At 43.3% G+C, this 21,522-nt stretch overlaps 1 long non-coding RNA gene and 1 other non-coding gene across 2 annotated transcripts; one reads left to right on the top strand and one right to left on the bottom strand.

The window, feature by feature from the left end:
• Positions 1-911: 911 nt before the first annotated feature.
• Positions 912-8,451, bottom strand: LOC141570141 (uncharacterized). The gene is made up of 3 exons (XR_012494049.1): positions 7,102-8,451; positions 2,697-2,962; positions 912-949 (listed from the first exon to the last, which is right to left on the bottom strand). It is a non-coding gene; the product is annotated as an uncharacterized LOC141570141 (long non-coding RNA).
• LOC141570298 (U1 spliceosomal RNA) lies at positions 8,039-8,199 on the top strand. The gene has a single exon (XR_012494303.1). It is a non-coding gene; the product is annotated as a U1 spliceosomal RNA (small nuclear RNA).
• Positions 8,452-21,522: the final 13,071 nt, after the last annotated feature.

Consider the following 21,522-nt stretch of genomic DNA (forward strand, 5'->3'; position numbering starts at 1 on the left):
GCTAGTTGGCCGTCAGCTGTAACCAGTGAGCCATTGGCCACTAATATAACTGCTGTGGGTGCGCTAGCAGAAAGAGAAGAGGAGAAAAATGGGGGTTAGCAAGAAGATGGTGGCTGAGCTAACAAGTGCGGATTGCAGAGAGGCGGATGTCGCCAGCGAGAATATAGTGGTATGACTCCCCTACCTATGACTCCGTGGGTGTTCCTTTTTGGCCCCACCATGTCCTGCGTTCTTGTGTGGGGAGCAGGAGCAGAGACCCCACAGGCCTCCCTGCACGACAAATGGCGCAGCGAGCAGGGTCTCCCGCACGACAATAGGAGATTCCAGAAGAAAGGAGAACGATAGGTCACACAGGGAAAGAGAAGCACCCAGGACTGCTTTGTTTCTTCATGACTTTGCTAGGTGTGGCCTTGTTTGTATGTCATACAGTCTTAAAGATTTCATGCATTGTTGCAACAGCTGTGATTTTGCCTTCTCTGTAGATCTTGGCTGAATGCCGCGCTTCTTTGTAGACCTTGGCATTTGACACCACTGTCGTGCGGGGAAGCCTGCGGGGTCTCTGCTCCCGCTCCCCATACAAGAACGCAGGATATGGTGAGGCCAAAAAGGAACACCCACGGAGCCATAGGTAGGGGAGTCATACCACTACGGTCTCACTGGAGGCTGGGTTCACTGGACGTGCGACCTGCTGTCCCTTTTGTCTGCAACCCACCGACGACTCTCTTTCACTCTCCTCCTCTCTCCTCCGTAGCCGCAGCAGTTATATTAGTGGCCAATGGCTCACTGGTTACAGCTGACGGCCAACTAGCCACAGCTGATGGCCATTTACTACCTGAGCCAGCACCTGTCTATGTGAGGCCGAGAGCCTGGAAACTGCTTTCTGGGGCTCTGCCCCCACACCACTCTTTGTCCACGTGGCTCCTGAGGCTTCCAAACGGTCATTGTTAACCTTAAAAAACAAACAAACAAACAAAAAAAAACCTCATCAATTGGTGCTTTAAATATATTTCACTTGTGTGTTCAAGTTCAGAGCAGTTTCGAGTACCACCATTGTCGTGCGGGAGACCCTGCTCGCTCTCTGCTCCCGCTCCCCATACAAGAACGCAGGATATGGTGAGGCCAAAAGGGAACACCCACGGAGCCATAGGTAGGGGAGTCATACCACTATATTCTCTCTGGCGGCACTATACTCTCACTGGAGGCTGGATCCACACTGTCCGCAAACCGCCATCCACACTTGCCAGCCCAGCCGCCATCTTCTTGCTAGCCCCCATTCTTCCTCTCCTCTCTCTCTCTGCTAGCGTAGCCACAGCAGTTATATTAGTGACCAATGGCTCACTGGTTACAGCTGACGGCCAACTAGCCACAGCTGATGGCCATGCAATCACAGTTGGCCATTTACTACCTGAGCCAGCACCTGTCTATGTGAGGCTGAGAGCCTGGAAACTACTTTCTGGGGCTCTGCCCCCACAACCATGTAGTGGAACTGGTATGATATTTGCTTTTGTGTCTTGAACGGCCGCCATCGAGAATATGTAAGCACCTTGACTGTGAGCCGCTGTTGTTCCAGCACGGTACCCTGAGAGGCCCAGGGAGAGTGGCAGTGCCCTGATAACCCTGGCTGAGTCCAGGAAGTGTGGCTGTGCCCACAGAGAGTGGCAGTGCCCTGAGAGCCCTGGCTGAGTCCAGGAAGTTTGGATGTGCCCAGAGAGAGTGGCAGTGCCCTGAGAGCCCTGGCTGAGTCCAGGAAGTCTGGCTGTGCCCATAGAGAGTGGCAGTGCCCTGAGAGCCCTGGCTCTGTCCAGGAAGTGTGACTGTGCCCACAGAGAGTGGCAGTGCCCTGAGAGCCCTGGCTGAGTCCAGGAAGTCTGGCTGTGCCCTGAGAAACCCTGGCTGTGCCTGGGGAAACTAGTGGTACCCTAAGAAGTCCAGGAAGTCTGGCTGTGCCCAGAAGTACTGGTGGTGCCCTGAGAAACCCTGGCTGTGCCCAGAGAGCCTGGTTGTGTCCAAGATATTGCATTCATCTCCAGGCTCCTCGCACAGGGCCCCTCGCGGAAGACTCTTGTTGCGTAGATTGTGAGGCGAGAGCCTGTAGGGGTGAGCCCCAGAAAGTAGTTTCCAGGCTCTCAGCCTCACAGAGACAGGTGCTGGCTCAGGTAGTAAATGGCCATCAACTGTGATTGGATGGCCATCAGCTGTGGCTAGTTGGCCATCAGCTGTAACCAGTGAGCCATTGGCCACTAATATAACTGCTGTGGGTGCGCTAGCAGAAAGAGAAGAGGAGAAAAATGGGGGTTAGCAAGAAGATGGTGGCTGAGCTAACAAGTGCAGATTGCAGAGAGGCAGATGTCGCCAGCGAGAATATAGTGGTATGACTCCCCTACTTATGACTCCGTGGGTGTTCCTTTTTGGCCTCACCATGTCCTGCGTTCTTGTGTGGGGAGCAGGAGCAGAGACCCCGCAGGCCTCCCTGCACGACAGTCAAGCACAAAGAAAAGCGGCTCACAGGCATTATTAGAAGGAAAAGATACACTGCAAAGAGTTTGGAGCAGACCCAGCAAAAGAAGCTGCTCAAAAGGCTGTGGCTTGCAGGAACCTGGGTGTTTTATCTTTTTTTTCTCTGAGATGGGCTGTTCCCCTCCCGGCACAGGACCGTTTGATTGACATATGTAATTGATAAGGGGCTATTACCTTACCCTCTTAAACTGGGCATATCCCTTCCCAGAGTTCAGTCTGTTATAATGATATTAATGAACTTCTGGGCATATGTATGATATTATAATGATGGAATAATGAGGCTAGGATGAGATGGAGGTTGTGGTGGCCTCTACCAGTGGTTAATGCGTAGGGCAGATAAGGGAAGAATTTGGTCGTTCTCCAGGCAATGCTCCCCATAGATTGTCTGCCTTGGTCGGGGTGCACTGGAAGCCTCGCTGGGACATAACTTGTTTCCTGACGGCCCCTAGATGAGGAGAGACAGATGTTAGTTAATAAATTAAAAGTGTTGTCTCCAGGAATAACACTTGAAGCCCAATTATGTTCATCTCACCCAGGAGATAGGTATGGACTGGCCTGGAAGAGTGTTAAAACCCATTTGGTTTCTGGGATGGTGTTTAATTATCCAAGAGTTAGGTCTCGAATGGCCTGGGGCTACAATGATTACAGTTAACAAGCTTAAGTAGCAGGCTTTTAAGTAGTCATTGGAAGCAGGGTTGAGAAACACTGTAACTTAGGCTAGGAGCAATCTTTAGTTTAGAATTAGGAAACTGATTAGAAGAGTGATTAAGACTGGGGCTAAGGAGCTAAGAAAGTAGGGAAAAGGAGACTTAAAATTCCTTTAGTTAAAAAAAAAAATTCCTAGTGAGGGAATTTTAAGTGAGAGAGCCTTAAAATTTCTATAGTGAGGGGGCTCTCCCGTATCACCTGGACACTTTACACTCCCCTGGCTAGGAGCATCAGTGGGAGGGGAGCACCATTTGGGTGCCTGGTAGACTAAAAGTGACAGAGAGGACACCCTGATCCCCTGGGATGCAGCCAGGGCTTGTGGGAACCGAGCAGAGTCCTCCACCCAGGCCCATCTCCCAAATTGTGTCTTCCTGATAGCAGGGGAAGGTTCTGCTGAGGGCTCCATAGCCTGGGAATCACCCTGGTCTACCAAAGATGTGGACAGGGCTCTGCCTTTGCAGTTAAATCTATCTCCATCATCCTTTCTTGGACTCCATTGGAATAATCCCATTTTACAGCTGGGAATCTGCCCACAGTGAGATTTGTCCACGTGCAGCAGCTAAAGGCTACCATATATATATATATATATTGTGAAAACAAAACAGAAACTGCAGAAATCGGTCTTATGTTTCCCACAGTGGACTATTTTAATCTCTGAAATTATTTACAAGTTTCAGCAGATGGTGACAGCAAAAAGCAGAACTTAAGTTAATAATGTAGCAATAGTTCTTCATCAGTTTTGACAAAATGTACTGCACTAATGCAAGATGTTAATTGTAGAGGAAATTGTGTGGGAGGAATAAGGGAAAGGAACTCTCTGGGCATATGTATGATATTCTGGGCATATGTATGGGCATATGTATGATATTAGAAACTACCTTCTGTTCAATTTTTTCATAAACTTAAAACTGTCTAAAATAAATAAAACATATATACATCTTTAAAAATGACATAGCTTAACATAGTGAAACAATAATGACTGATTGGCTCTAAGGGAAATTAGATTCCTTGTCATGCAGGGTGGCCTGCAGCGTCTCTGGTCCCACTCGCCACATAATGCAGGATGTGGTGAGGCCAAAAAGGAACACCCACAGAGCCATAGATAGGGGAGTCATACCACTATATTCTCGCTGGGGGCTGGGTTGGAGAAACGAAACAGAAGCCACACAATTCTCAACCCTCATTGCGCCATTTGCAGGCTCAGCTACCATCTTCTTGCTGGCCCCCATTTTTTGCTAGCATAGCCACAGCAGTTATATTAGTGACCAATGGCTCACTGGTTACAGCTGACGGCCAACTAGCCACAGCTGATGGCCATCCAATCACAGTTGATGGCCATTTACTATCTGAGCCAGCACCTTTCCACGTGAGGCCGAGAGCCTGGAAACTGCACTCCTGGCTCTGCCCCCACACTCTACCCCTACAGACTCTCGCTTCACAATCTACGCGACAAGCATCTTCCGCAAGGGGCCCTGTGCAAGGAGCCTGGAGGTAAATGCAATATCCTGGACACAGCCAGCCTCTCTGGGCACACGGTTTCTCAAGGCACCACCAGTACTTCTGGGCACAGCCAGACTTCCTGGGCTTCTTAGGGTACCACCAATCTCCCAGGGCACAGCCAGGGTTTCTCAGGACACCACCAGTACTTCTGGACACAGCCAGACTTCCTGGGCTTCTTAGGGTACCACCAGTCTCCCCAGACACAGCCAGGGTCTCTCAGGACACTGCCACTCTCTCTGGGCCCAGCCAGACTTCCCGGACTCAGCCAGGGCTCTCAGGGCACTGCCAGTCTCTGGGCTCAGCCAGACTTCCTGGGCTTGGCCAGGGCTCTCAGGGCACTGCCACTCTCTCTGGGCCCAGCCAGACTTCCCGGACTCAGCCAGGGCTCTCAGGGCACTGCCAGTCTCTGGGCTCAGCCAGACTTCCTGGGCTCGGCCAGGGCTCTCAGGGCACTGCCACTCTCTCTGGGCCTCTCAGGGTACTGTGCTGGAACAACAGTGTGGGGACAGAGCCCCAGAAAGTAGTTTACAGGCTCTCGGCCTCACGTGGAGGAGTGCTGGCTCGGGTAGTAGATGGCCGTCAGCTGTGGCTGATTGGCTGTCAGCTGTAGCCAGTTAGCCAATTAGCCGCTAATATAACTGCTGCGGCTACGGAGGAGAGTGGAGGAGAGAGGAGGAGAGTGAAAGAGAGTCGTCGGTGGGTTGCAGACAAAACGGACAGCAGGTTGCACGTCCAGTGAACCCAGCCTCCAGTGAGACCGTAGTGGTATGACTCCCCTACCTATGGCTCCGTGGGTGTTCCTTTTTGGCCTCACCATATCCTGCGTTCTTGTATGGGGAGCGGGAGCAGAGACCCCACAGGCCGCCCCGCACGACAAACAGCAACTCACAGTCAAGGTGCTTACATATTCTTGATGGCGGCCAGTCAAGACACAAAAGCAAACATCCGCCAGTTCCACTACTTGGTGGTACATTCCCAAGCAAACAGTTAAGCTCTCTATTAAATTAGGGATGGAAGGCAATTCCCCATAGTCCATAGTCATTCACCAGGGCTTTCCTGGGGGTGAGGAATGACCTTGACCTCACCCTCATCTCCCACGGAGGACTCAGCAAGTGTTTCCTCCTGGGACTAGTTCCGCATCCGGGCTGCCTCAGCAAGAACTTCCCAGCCCACAGGCCCGCAAAGACCTTTGCTTTCTCCGTCTTATGCTGGTTGGGGAACCATCCAGGTCTTTCCACCCCTCCACGGGGGTCCAGCTCTCCGGCAGCTGCTCCTCCTGGTCTTCCTGAGACTGAATGTTCATACGTACAAACTGCTCCACCACCCTTCAGGGAGCTTTGGTCGGCACTGTACCCTGCTCACTGCGCCATTTGTCATGCAGGGAGTCATCAGGCGGGGTCTCTGCTCCCATTCCCCACATAAGAATGCAGGATGTGGTGAGGCCCAAAAGGAAGACCCACGGAGCCATAGATAGGGGAGTCATACTATTATATTCTCGCTGGCAGCTGGGTTGAAGAAACGAAACAGGAGCCACACAATTCTCAACCCTCATTGCACCTCTTGCAGGCTCAGCCACCATCTTCTTGCTAGCCCCCATTTTTCTTGCTAGCCCCCATTTTGTGCTAGCATAGCCACAGCAGTTATATTACTGGCCAATGGCTCACTGGTTACAGCTGACGGCCAACTAGCCACAGCTGATGGCCATCCAATCACAGTTGATGGCCATTTACTATCTGAGCCAGCACCTTTCCACGTGAGGCTGAGAGCCTGGAAACTGCACTCCTGGCTCTGTCCCCACACTCCTATCTAAAACATCAGGGATCTATAGCTGGGAAGAAACTTGTCTAAAGTTTATAAAAGCTGAGGGGGAGAGACATCATCAAAATGGCGGCGTGAGGTGAGCCTCTGTAAAGTTCCCTTAGAATTTACAACTATATGAACAACAATAACTCCACAAAGGACTCCCTGCACAGCAGACAGGTAAGACGAAGAGGCCCACTACTAAATTCACCTAAAGGTGAGCGAATTGTGCGAGCAGAGGAGAAGGGAAGGGAGAAGTGAGGAGACGGAGCCGCGCGAGTGCAGGACGCAGACCTAGCTCAGTGCCCCGAGCTCACTGCATCCCGGAACTACCGCAGCTGAAGAAGAGGGAAGAACTCAGACTGCTAGGGCTCTGCTTATGGCCCTCAGGGCTGAGGGGGAAGCATATAACACGGCTGAATGCAACGTTCACGGCAGAGACCTCAGAGAAAAGACTGAGGGAAGAAGGCTGAAAACAGTGGTTTAAGCCCTCACTGCTGAGCAGAGAACAGAAGCCTAAGCACTGAGACTAGCCGCCCCCTCCCTCCCCTCCCAGATCTCCCCACCCCCACCTGCCAGGTGCTAGAAGTGGAAAAGTAGCAGTGTCAGATCAAAAGAACAGAATTTTTGCTGTTCTGAGAACTGTGGACCGCAGACACAGATTCACAGCCCAACTACTTCCGGCAAAGGGGAGGGAGCTGTGGAAGCAGGCTGGGCTGTGGTGGTGGTCGCTGCCATTGCTCTGGGCCACCTCTCACAACTCACCCCGCCCCTGGCCCCACCAATCTGGGTGGATCCCTGCAGGAGTAAACAGAACTGCTGCCACATACGGGCTCTGAATCTGGTGCAGGAAGATCTTTGGAACTTCAAAAGCTTTCTGCATACCCACACAGACACTGTGTCCTGTGACCCAGGCAAACTATTAACAGAGCAGAAGCCCATCTCCCAGGGAATCCCCCCATTGTGTGAGAAGCTGGAATAGTGCAGAGAAAACATAGCACTACCATGTGAGAGAGAAAAAGAAAAGACTGCAGTCAGAGAGAAAATAAAGCATCCTACCAACAAGTACTGGAAAACAAAAGAAAGACCTCTTCCTATCAATCTGTTGCAGAAGCCACTCCTGTACATGTCTAGGAAGAGAAATAAATCAGTAATTGCCATGAATAGCAAAGGCATCAAGACACCTCAGAAAGAAAGTGAAAAGTCTCCAGAAATGGAACTTAAAGATATGGAAATATGTGACTTAAATGACAGAGAATTCAAGATTGCAGTTCTGTAAAAACTCAACAAGATGCAAGAAAACACAGAAAGGCAGTTTAATGAACTCAGAAACACAATCAAAGAACAATATGAGCATTTTACAAAAAAGATTGAAATTTTAAAAAAGAACCAAATAGAATTTCTGGAAATTAAGAACTCAATAGAAGAAATTAACACGTTGCGTACGGCGGGGTTTAAATCCCTCATGAAGATTCTCGTGATCCGTACACAACGTGTTAAGAATGAAATAACCATACTTACCTGGCAGGGGAGATACCATGATCATAAAGGTGGTTTTCCCAGGGCAGGCTTATCCATTGCACTCCGGATGTGCTGACCCCTGTGATTTCCCCAAATGTTGGAATCTCGACTGCATAATTTGTGGTAGTGGGAGACTGCATTCGCACTCTCCCCTTAAAAAAAAAAAAGAATGAAATAACCAGCTTAGGTAGTAGAGTTGACCAGATGGAGGAAAGAATCAGTGACATCGAAGATAGAAACCTGGAAATGATACGGATGGAAGAACAAAAGAAACTTGAGACTTAAAAGAAATGAAAGAACTCTACAAGAACTTTCTGACTCCATCAGAAAGAGCAATATAGGAATAATGGGCATACCAGAAGGAGAAGAAAGAGAGAAGGGAACAGAGAATATATTCAAACAAATTGTTGATGAGAACTTCCCAAACTTGTGGACAGAACTGGATCCTCGAATCCAAGAAGCAAATAGAACACCTAATTACCTCAATCCCAACAGGCTTTCTCCAAGGCACATTGTATTGAAGCTGTCTAAAATCAACGACAAAGAAAGAATCCTCAAGGCAGCCAGGGAAAAGAAGATGGTAACTTACAAAAGAAAGCCCATTAGATTATCATCAGGTTTTTCAGCAGAAACTCTACAAGCCAGGAGGGAGTGGAACCAAATATTCAAACTATTGAAAGAGAGAAATTATGAGCCAAGAATAATATATCCAGCAAAGATATCCTTTAGATATGAAGGAGGAATAAGGACCTTTCCAGACATACAGAAGCTGAGGAAATTTTCTAATACATGACCTGCACTACAAGAAATACTAAAGGAGGCTATTCAACCACCATGAACAGGGACAATTTGTGGCAACGGTAACATAAAAGGGGGGAGAGTAAGGGCCTGAACCGGAATATGGGAATGGAGAAAGTAAGCGTGCTGAAGAAAATGGAATACTCTAAATATCAAACTTTCTTTCACATAAACTTAAGGGTAACCACTCAAAAAAAAATCCAAAACTGAAATATATACTGTAATAAAAGAAGAAACAGAGGGAAACGTCATAGAATACCACCACACAGAAACAATAGACAACAACAAAAAGGCAAAGAAACAATGGAGACACAGTCTTACCAGAACACTAAAGATAGAATGACAAGAAATCCTCACATATCAATAATCACCCTAAATGTAAATGGACTGAACTCACCAATAAAAAGGCACAGAGTAGCAGATTGGATCAAAAAACTAAACCCAACCATATGCTGTCTCCAAGAGATACATCTCAGCTACAAGGAGAAGCATAGACTCAAAGTGAAAGGGTGGAAATTGACACTTCAAGTACCCAGAGAAAATCAGGTGTAGCCATAATGATATCAGATGAAACAGACTTTAGGATAAAAAAGATAATTAGAGACAAAGATGGATATTTCATAATGGTAAAGGGGACTATACAACAAGAAGACATAACAGTCATCAATATTTATGCCCCCAATCAGGGAGCACCGAAATATACCAAGCAACTACTAACAGAACTAATGGGAGAAATTGACCAAAACACAATTATACTAGGGGACTTAAATACATCATTGACAGCTATGGATAGATCATCCAAACAGAAAATAAATAATGAAATAGCAGCCCTAAATGACACATTAGATGAAATGGACATAATTGACATATATAGAGCACTTCATCCTAAAACATCAGACTATACATTCTTTTCTAGTGTACATGGAACATTCTCAAGGATAGACCATATATTGGGACATAAAATCAGCCTCAGCAAATTTAAGAAGATTGAAATCATACCAAGCATATTCTCTGATCACAAGGCTTTGAAATTGGATATCAACTGCAAAAAGAAAGCAGGAAAAAACACAAATACATGGAGATTAAACAACATACTTTTAAAGAATGACCGGGTCAAAGAAGAAATTAGAGGAGAGATCAAAAGATACATAGAAACAAATGACAATGAAAATACATCCTACCAAATTTCTTGGGATGCAGCGAAAGCAGTTTTAAGAGGGAAATTCATATCATTACAAGCCTATCTCAAGAAACAAGAAACATCCCAAATAAATAACCTCACATTACCCCTTAAACAACTAGAAAAAGAAGAACAAATGAAACCCAAGGTCAGCAGAAGGAAGGAAATAACAAAAATCAGAGCAGAACTAAATGAAATAGAGAACAAAAAGACAACAGAAAAAACTAATGTGACAAAGAGCTGGTTCTTTGAAAAGATTAACAAACCCTTGGCTAGACTCACTCAAATAAAAAGAGAGAAGATGCTAATTAACAAAATCAGAAATGAAAAAGGGGAAGTTATCACGGACACCACAGAAATACAAAGGATCATCCAAGAATACTATGAAGGACTATATGCCACCAAATTAAACAACCTAGAAGAAATGGACAAGTTCTTAGAAACATATAGCCTTCCAAGGCTGAACCATGAAGAACTGGAAAATCTAAACAGACTAATCACCAATAACGAAATTGAATCAGTCATCCAAAAACCTCCCAAAAGCAAAAGTCCGGGATCAGATGCCTTCACTAGTGAATTCTACCAAACCTTCAAAGAGGATCTAATACCAATCCTGCTCAAACTCTTCCAAAAAATTGAAGAAGAGACAATACTCCCTAACTCATTTTATGAGGCCAACATTACCCTGATACCAAAACCTGGTAAGGACAACACAAAAAAAGAAAACTACAGACCAGTATCTCTGATGGATACAGACGCAAAAATCCTAAACAAAATTGTAGCAAATAGAATACAACAATGCATTAAAAAGATTATTCATCACGACCAAGTGGGGTTCATCCCCGGGGCACAAGGATGGTACAACATCCGTAAATCTATCAATATGGTACATCACATAAACAAAATAAAGGACAAAAATCATATGATTATATCAATTGATGCAGAAAAAGCATTTGACAAGATACAACATCCATTTATGATTAAAACACTTAATAAAATAGGTATAGAAGGAAAATACCTTAACATAATAAAGGCCATATATGACAAGCCCTCAGCTAATCTCATAATTAATGGTGAAAAACTGAAGCCCTTTGCTGTACATTCAAGAACACAACAGGGCTGTCCCCTATCACCTTTGCTTTTCAACATAGTGTTGGAAGTCCTTGCCAGAGCAATCAGGCAAGAGAAAGAAATAAAAGGCATCCAAATTGGGAATGAAGAAGTTAAATTATCACTCTTTGCAGATGACATGATGCTGTATATAGAAAACCCTAAAGACTCCACCAAAACGCTATTGAAACAATCAACGAATACAGTAAAGTTGCTGGCTACAAAATCAATGTACAAAACTCCATTGCATTCCTATATGCTAGCAGTGAAATCTCAGAAAAAGAAATACAAAAAACAATTCCTTTTGCAATTGCAGCAAAAAGAATAAAATACCTAGGAATAAACTTAACCAAGGATGTGAAAGACCTATATGCTGAAAACTATAAGACATTTTTTAAAGAAATTGAAGAAGACACAAAGAAATGGAAAGACATTCCGTGCTCATGGATTGGAAGAATCAACATAGTTAAAATGGCCATATTACCCAAAGCAATATACAGATTTAATGCAATCCCCATCAAAATCCCAATGACATTTTTTAAAGAAATAGAACAAAAAATCATCAGATTTGTTTGGAACCACAAAAGACCCCAAATAGCCAAAGCAATCTTAAGAAAAAAGAAGAATACTGGAGGTATCACACTCCCTTACTTTAGCTTGTACTACAGGCCTACAATAATCAAAACAGCATGGTATTGGCAGAAAAACAGACACATAGACCAATGGAATAGAATTGAGAACCCAGAAATAAAACCACATAAATATGGACAGATAATTTTTGACAAAGAAGCTAAAAACATGCAATGGAGGAAAGACAGACTCTTCAATAAATGGTGCTGGGAGAATTGGATAGCCACGTGCGAAAGAATGAACTGGACTGCTATCTGTCACCATGTACCAAAATTAATTCAAAATGGATCAAAGACTTAAGCATAAGACCTGACACAATAAACTGCATAGAAGAAAACATAGGTACTAAACTTATGGACCTTGGGTTCAAAGAGCATTTTATGAATTTGACTCCAAAGGCAATGGAAGTAAAAGCTAAAATAAACGAATAGGACTGTATGAAACTTAAAAGCTTCTGCACAGCAAAAGAAACCATCGACAAAATAAAGAGGCAAACAACTGAATGGGAGAAGATTTTTGCAAACAGTGCCTCCGATAAGGGGCTAATATCCAAAATATACAAGGAACTCATGCAACTCAACAACAAAAAAACAAACAACCCAATTGAAAAATGGGCAGAGGACTTGAAGAGACATTTCTCCAAAGAGGACATACAAATGGCAAATAGACATATGAAAAATGCTCAACATCACTAATCATCAGAGAAATGCAAATAAAAACCACAATGAGATATCACCTCTCCCCAGTCAGAATGGCTATCATCAACAAGACAAATAGTAACAAGTGTTGGAGAGCCTGTGGAGAAAAAGGAACCCTCATACACTGTTGGTGGGAATGCAGACTGGTGCAGCCGTTATGGAAGGCAGTGTGGAGGTTCCTCAAAAAATTACAAATAGAATTACCATATGACCCAGCAATCCCTCTCCTGAGTATCTACCCAAAAATTTGAAAACATTTATACATAAAGACACGGGTGCTGCAATATTCATTGCAGCTTTGTTTACGGTGGCCAAAACATGGAAACAACCAAAATGTCCTTCGATAGATGAATGCGTAAGGAAGTTGTGGTATATATACACAATGGAATACTATTTGGTGGTAAGAAAAGATGATATAGGAACATTTGTGACAACATGGATGGATCTTGAGAGTATAATGCTAAGCGAAATAAGTCAGACAGAAAAAGCAGAGAACCATATGATTTCACTGATATGTGGTATATAAACCAAAAACAACAAAAGAACAAGACAAACACATGAGAAACAAAAACTCATAGACACAGACAATAGTTTAGTGGTTGCCAGAGGGTAAGGGGGGTGGGGGTGGGGGGTGGGAGATGAGGGTAAGGGGGATCGAATATATGGTGATGGAAGGAGAACTGACTCTGGGTGGTGAACACACATGGGATTTATAGATGATGTAATACAGAATTGTACACCTGAAATCTATGTAATTTTACTAACAATTGTCACCCCAATAAATTTAAAAAAAAAAAAAGCTGAGGGAAACTTTAAGGCTGTCCAAGTCATCATATACATTTATAAATCTTGTTCAGAGGTACCTTGATATCCACTCACCCTCAAACTTTCTAGCAGAAGACCTAACAATATTTTATTTAAGTTTTCAAAATCTGAACAATAAGGATTACATTCTGTATTGTAAGCAGTTAAAAGACTAGTAAAACCATCCAATAAATAATGTTCTAATCCACTCGAAATTTAGCTAGAGTACTGAACCCGGAGAAGAGGTATCTTTTTAAGTACTATGGCCAGCCTCAGGCAAAACTGAGGTAGGCAAACTTTTGTTTTAATTCTTTCTCTGTAGGACTTGGTATTTGAAGTATAATAACATCAACAAATGGTACTGTAGGTTGGTTTTGGAGTAAGGAAACAGAACTTCGGTCTTGCTCTTTACTTACCTATAAAGTGAAAAAATCATACCTAAATAACACAGGTCTTGTTGCATCAAATGAAATATGGATTTAAGCATTTTACACATAACTTGAACTTTTGACCTCAGTATACAAAGTTTTAAAGCACTAAACAGCGCCCTCTGATGGGACCTGTTAGTGAATTAACTCAGACATAAAAGAAAAAGCACATGAGTTTTTGGAGCAGCTGCAAAAGAAGTTTCACTCTAGCAGTCACTACTCCATTTCTTTATGTACAAATACTTCTTTCAAATGTGCAGACAAACATCCAGTGTAAACTCGATGAGCAGTACCAATGTTCATCTCCTCTCTCCCCGCTGGACATTGGAATGAAAACCTGGAAATAACTGAGCAGGGCAGTGGTTCTAAAACTTGAACGTGACTATGAATCACCTAGAGATCCCGTTAAACTGCGATTGGAGTTTACTGGGTTTGGGGTGGGACCCGAAGTTCTGTATTTCTAATATTCTCCCATACTAGGCATATGCTGCTGTTGGTGGGACCTCCCAGCAACTTCTGGCCCTGGCACACAGTCAGAAATGCTCACTGCCAGATTAGTAGGAGGGACAGGTTCCTACAGTCCTTAGGAGAGGCCCCTCCCAGAGCAGGAGGTAGGGAGGGCAGTGAACAGGAAGTCTGCGTTGGGTCAGGAACGGGTTGCTAACCAGCATAAAGCGGAAAGCCTGCATCCAGCAGCAAGTAGCTTGGGTTTTCCGGTCCCCTTGCCCCTCCCCCACCCGACCGTACTCATGCAACACTCGGGGACCAGAAGGGAGACAAAACACTTACTTATCTGGAACAAATTTAAGAATCACTGCTCAGACTTCTTCAAAGCCCAATTATTCTTCCTAAACTCCACTTCTTCTGAGTCTGGAACTGGGGAAAGCAGAAAGAGCAACTGAGTGGCTTTGAATGTGACTGAGACAGACCTGGGCAGTGACTTCCCTGATCTGGAAAGTTTTTGTTGTTGTTGTTAGGAAAATGAGTGTGGTATTGTGATTTATAATAAGAAATACCGTGTTTCCCCGAAAATAAGACCTAGGCGGACCATCAGCTCTAATGCATCTTTTGGAGTAAAAATTAATATAAGACCCAGTCTTATATTATGTTATATTATATACGACCCGGTCTTATATTATAGTAAAGTAAGACCGGGTCTTATATTAATTTTTGCTCCAAAAGACGCAGTAAAGTTGATGGTCCGCCTAGGTCTTATTTTCAGGGAAACAAGGTATATAGTTGGCCTTCATCCCCATTTTTGGTACAGAGTATTGGAGAATTGGTATGTTTGAACTGGCTTTCTGTAAAGTGGTTGTGTTTATTTTACCTGTTTGTATCATGCTGATGGACATTGTATCTGACTGGGGAACATTTACAATACCCGGTATTATAAAACAGAAGGCATATAAATCCACCCTTCAAGCAATATTAATTGGACATGCTAAATGGGAATGAGTAATATTGCCTGAACCCACACAAGGTAAAATAGAAGCTGGAGAGCTGGTAGGGACAAGTTGTCTGTGTAATAACCCTATGTTGTGTATAGACTGGGGCTTATGGCAAGAGACTGTGAATGCCTCCCTGCCATGACTACTGGCATTTTGGAGTAGAGATTTTCCATTCAAGGGGTATTTACTACCTCGCTATCAGATGTTAATTCAAGCTACCCTGAGGGCATAAAATTAACTTAAAACATGAAATTCCCATATGTCTAGTGTCATGTTGGAGAAATGCTCTAAAGGAGATGGCAGCACCCAGAAGAGTCTCATTAAAAAATGGAAATGGTTTGTATAAGATTATGCTGTCAGGAGAAAGCAAGGAGGAGATACTCATGAGCAGGAAGCCTCTTTCCCCCTAGGACTGACTCTGGAACTGTGTAAGAAACTGCTGGGTTCTACTCTCACCTGAACAGTGCCCTATAAACTGCCCTTGACCGACCAACAAAGAGCTGCTTGCTTTGTGGACAGAAGTTCCACTGTGAATGGCCAACATCTTGTTTGAATGGCCACCACTTTAATCAAAGAAGGTAAAAACAAATCAGCCTAGTGGACTGAATTACATGCTGTTTCCTGGCAGTGACAGAAGGAGTGAACAGTGGTAAAAACCCCTATGTCTGCTTTTTACTGACTCATGAGCCGTGGCCAATGATGTGGCCATAAGGTCAAAAATGAAGGCAATGGAAACCTAACCTATTAAAAGAATGTCCTCCCTCGCCCTATGTATCTCTTCATCTGGCTGTTCATCTGTATCCTTTATCATATCCTTTAATAAACTGATAAACATAAGTATTTCCCTGAGTTCTGTGAACTACACTAACAAATTAACTGAACCCAAGGAGGGGGTGGTTGGAACCTCTGACCTTTAGCCAGTTGGTCAAAAAGAAGCACAGGTGATACCACCTGGGCCTGCAACTGTGCTGTGCAGTGTGTGTGGGGGTGTAGTGAGGGCGGCCTTGTGGGACTGACTCTTTAATCTATCACAGATTTGCTAGGTGAGGGGAAAAACCTCCACACACTTGGTGACCAGAGTGTTAGAATTGAAGTGTTATATGTGACATACATACAGGAAAGAAATACCCAGAACTGGGTTTTCTTCCCACATAGAAAAGAAAAGACTGGTTTTTTCCTATACGTCAGAGTATTATGAACAAAACAGAAGATAGTGCACCCATTTGGACAGCCAACCGTCATTTTCTTCAAAGCAAGGAACTCACCTGACAGCCCATGATGTCCAACAATGAACAGAGAGCTATCCTCCTTAAAATAATAGTTTTGATAGAGAAATGGATGGGCAATTGAAACATTGATTGTCTAAAATGGGAAGATAAGGGCATGAAGGGCTGAATTACAAGCCTTGTGGAGTTTGTGCTTACATTCAACATAAACATGAGTGAGGCTAAAGGAATGTCCCCACTACAATTATTTATTTCTCGGTTTTTCTGGTGGATCTGGGGAAGGAGGGGTGGGGAAGGTGCTGCTATTCTTTCTTCCCCACATCACCTCAGTTGTTTGTTTTTTTTCTCTTACTTGATGCAGTGACCACAGAATCAGGGCTGCTGCAATTACTAGGGCTGGAAGCAAGGGTGATTCCTAAGCAAGAAATTGTCTCTTAGCTCCGTTATACCAGGTGTTTGAAAGGAAGTCATTTATTGAGGACACTGAAACCAGAAGGCAGCCAAGTCTGGGGCTCGTGCTTCCTGCGCCGACACAGGAGTTGGGCTATAGGATAAGCGTTTGTTATCAGAGCACCAGTGGTCTGAGAAGGTAGTGGGTTAACACCTCCAAAAACTGTGTTAACATTCTCAGACCGCCTTGGGGTATTTAAGGGAAAATCTGGATATTCCTCCGTAGGTTACATGACAGTACAGTGGTCTGCATGGAGCCTTCCTTCTGGCAACATGGCTCTCTGGTGGCATCAGCAACCCAGGAGCAATGATAGGAGTAACCTGGAAAGAATGCTAGACCATAGAGATTGTAATCAATAAGCCTCGTAAGTTTCAGGGTAATTTTTAAAGCAGGAAACTGGGGCAGGGGACAGTCCAAGCTCAAGGGGGATAACCGATTACTACTAAGCTATAGGCCAAGGAAAGGTGAGGCCGGGGATACAGGCCTCTACTAAAGGCCTTTACTAAGGGGGTCCCAACTGGGCCCTCCTTCAACACCACTCTTGCTTCTGGAACCTGACAAGCCTGCTCCTCTGAACCTGAGTAGCTTCACCCTGGGAGACATTTCATATGATATGATGATGGACTAAATGGTTATTAATGACTGAATGGGATTCTAGTAATGTGCCAGTATCTTTTGACCTTTATGCTTGTCTTGCTATCAGGGGTCCATGCTCATAGACTAAGAGATGGACTGCAATATTCTGGTTTATAATAAATATGTAATTGATATTTTTCTCCATTTCTGGCACAGAGCTCCTAAAACCCTTGGAATTTCCTAAGTGATAAGAGCAATAAAGGTATCTTTTGTTATGTTAATGACATGCATTCTGGATAGTGCATTGGTAACTTAAAGATGAGCCTTGGTTGCCAGAGGAACCAACCATGTGATTAGAGGATTGGAACTTTCAGTCCCACCCCTGACCTCTGGGAGTGGAAGAAGGGCCGGAGGCTGAATCAATCACCAGTGGCCAATAATTGATCACTCATGTTTATGTAATGAAGTCTCCATCAAAACCCCAAAGAACAAAGTTTGGAGAACTTCCAGGTTGCTGAACTGGTGGAATTTCAGAAAGAGCAGCGCACTCAGAGAGGGCATGGAAGATCTGTGCCTTTTCCTTATGCATCTCTTTTCTCTGACTGTTCCTGAGTTAAGTCTTTTTATAATAAACTGGTAATGTAGTAAGTGAATGTTTCTCTGAGTTCTGTAAGCTTCTGTAGTAAATTCGTCAAACCTGGGAGGAGGTAGTTGGGACTTCCAATCTACAGCTGATGGATCAGAGACACAAATGACAACCTAGACATGTAACTGGCAGCTGAAGTAGGAGGGAGAGGCAGTCTTGTAGCCCTGAGCCCTTAAATTGTGGAATCTGAAGCTATCTCCAGGTAGAAGTGTCAGAACTGAGTTGAATTGTAAGACAACCACCTGGTGTATGAGAATTTCTTGATTGTGTGAGAAAAACCCCCACCCACATGGTAATTGGGAAACAGAACCCCTAGTGAGTTAGGTTAGGAGGGATGGTTAGCTGTTCTGAGTACTTCCCTCCTGCCTCTGGTGTATCTGGGAGGTGGTAATTTCTCTGTGCCTCTGGTTCCTGGAGTGAGAGAGATGCAAAGCAGAAACACCAAATAACTCTTAATGGACATGAAGCATGAGAAGAAAATAAATATTGGAATTTGGGACTTATTAATTGCTGCTAGGTTTCACAACGTAAGCTGCTAGCTTATATCGCTCACTTAGAAGTTAAACATCTCAACCAAGACAACATTTATTTTTCATGTTCAAAAATATCTGATGTGGTTTCAGTGAGAAAATTCTAACAGTATTTATATTGAGGGCATATGACCTACAATATGTGGAAAATGTCCAAATGTAGCATGATTCTAAGAAACCACAGAGTCACAGCATAGTTTAGGCTGTTCTGACTGACAAAGGGGGTTTTTAGGTCAGTGTTGAAGATTATGCTGATAATGAAAGTAGACAATATTCAATTTTGCAACTTCTACTCTCTCTCTCTTTCTCTTTCTCTCTCTCTCTCTCTCTCTCTCTCTCTCTCTCTCTTTCTTTCCCTCCCTCCCTTTTCTGTTTCCTAGGGCTGTGATAAAAAAATTAACACAAATTGCATGACTTAAAACAACAGAAACTAATTTTGTCACAGTTTTGGAGACTGAACTTCTGAAATCAAGTTATGGGGAAGATCATGCTCTATAAAAGCCTCTAGGGGAGAATCTGTTCCTGGTGTCATCAGGAATCCTTGCTTCTGGTGTCATCAGGAATCCTTGGCATTCCTTGACTTGTACCTGCATAACTCTATATTCTGTCATCACAGGGTGTTCTTCCCACTGTTACTGTGTCAGTGTCCCTTTTTACAAGCACACCAGTCATATTAGATTAAGGGGCCACTCTACTCCCATATCATTTCATTTTAATTACTTATACCTACGTTGACCCCATTCCTGAGTGAGATAATATTCTGAGGTCCTGAGGTTAGGATTTCAACATATCTTCTTGGGGAACACAATTCGATCCATAATACTCTAGGAGCCATTACTCTAGGGGAAGCAAGCTGCCATGTCATGAATAGCCCTATTGATATCCCACTGGCAAGTAACTGAAGTGTCTGGCCCTCTGAGGCCTGCCAACTTCCTATGCATGAGCTTGGCAGTAGATCCTTTTCCAGTCAACCTTGAGATCACTGACCCTGATCAATACCTTGTTGACCAGACTTGTGAAAGGCCCAGAATCAAAAACGACCAACTACAATGTGCTTAAATTCCTGGGCTTTGGGAACTGAAATAATAAATGTGTTTTGTTTGTTTGTTTTATTCTGCAGTTGAGGTAATTTGTTATGTGGCAATTGATAATACATCTTTTAATATGGAACAGAATGTGTTGACATAACAAATACCTAAAAATGTGGAAATAACTTTGGAACTGAGAATAGACAGAGATTAGAAGGCTTTAAGAAGTGTGCTAGAGAATATCCAAATTCCCTTGGGCAGATTTTTAGTAGAAGTCTGGACTTTATGGCTGCTGTTATTGAGAGCTTAAAATAAAGAACATGTTATTGGAAACTGGAGGAAATAGCTTTGTTAAACACTATCAGAAAGTCTAGCAATTCTGTTATCTGCAGTTAATGTGGAAAGCAGAAAATCTCCCTAATTAAATGGGTTGATCTAGCTAAGCGGATTTCCAAGCAAAGTGTTGAAGAAGTGGTCTGGTTCCTTTGCTATGTTTTCGAATGCAAAGGACAGACAGAAATTCAGGAAAGAATGTTTTAGCCCAAATGGAACCAGGATTTTATGAATTATAACATGCCTAGCCTCTCCAGATGGCAAATGATGGTAACATTAACAAATGGTTTCTGTACAAATACCAAATGAAGGGTAATACCAGAGTACTGTGGTCTAAAGATGTAGCCTAGGATGTTACTGTAAAGCCTGTTGTTTAGATTTCAGGGAAATTAAAACTGGTGTCTAAAGTTCTATAGACACATTAAAGCCCCTTCAACGTTTTAAGGTTATAACACACAGATATTCTCAACCAAACAATAAGACTTCTAGGATACGTAAGAGTATTGTCTTTAGGTATCTCAGCAGGATCTAAGTTAAAAAAAAAAAAAAAAAAGGATTATCTTGCAGAGATTTATGGGTTCGGAGTATTTTTGGGTTTTTTTTGGTTTTTAATGGCACACACCCTAACGAAAGTTACAGGAGTAACTTTCAATCCAAATTGGTAATGTTTCTGCCGATACCATTCTCTCAAAAACCCACCAGGTTTTTGAGAGAATGGTATCGGCAGAAACATTACCAATTTGGATCGAAATGTCAAAGACTATATAAAATGAAAATGGCAGTTGGATCCCCAAATTTCTACTCTCATGAAAAAAAAAGCTGAGAAAATTTCTCAGTTACAAATACGTGCTACCTTTTGTGATGAAAGAAAGATGACTTAGCAGGTAGAACAAAAAGCATAGAGGGTGGAGCTGAGAGCCATTAAGAATTATTCCCATATATCTACCCCAAAAAGCTGAAAACATTTATCTGTAAAGATATATGTACTCCAATATTCATTGCAGCATTATTTACAGTGGCCAAGACATGGGAATAACCAAAGTGTCCTTCGATAGGTGATTGGATAAAGAAGATGTGGTATATATGCACAATGGAATACTATTCTGCCATAAGAATAGATCAAATACTGCCATTAGTGACAACATGGGTGGATCTTGAGATTGTTATGCTAAGTGAAATAAGTCCTACAAAAAAAGTCAAGAACCATATAACTTCACTGATATGTGGGATATAAAACTGAAAGCAACAAAGGAACAAGACAAATAAGGAAACAAAATCTCATAGACGCAGACAACAGTTTAGTGGTTACTAGAGGGTAAAGGGGGAGGTGGGATGGTAGAAGAGGGTAAAGAGGGTCTACAATATGGTGATGAAAGCAGAACTGATCCTGGGTGAACACACAATGTGATATATAGATGATGTATTACAGAATCGTACACTTGAAACCTGTGTAATTTTACTAAGCGTTGTCACCCCGATAAATTTAATTTAAAAGTAAGAAAATAAATAAAAGATCTCCAAGCCAAAAAAAAAAAAAAAAAAACCTCAAAGAAATCACCAGTGATATTTTTAAGTAGATATGATTCAGGA

This window comes from Rhinolophus sinicus, linkage group LG02, assembly GCF_036562045.2.
Source record: "Rhinolophus sinicus isolate RSC01 linkage group LG02, ASM3656204v1, whole genome shotgun sequence".
Taxonomy (NCBI): Eukaryota; Metazoa; Chordata; class Mammalia; order Chiroptera; family Rhinolophidae; genus Rhinolophus; species Rhinolophus sinicus.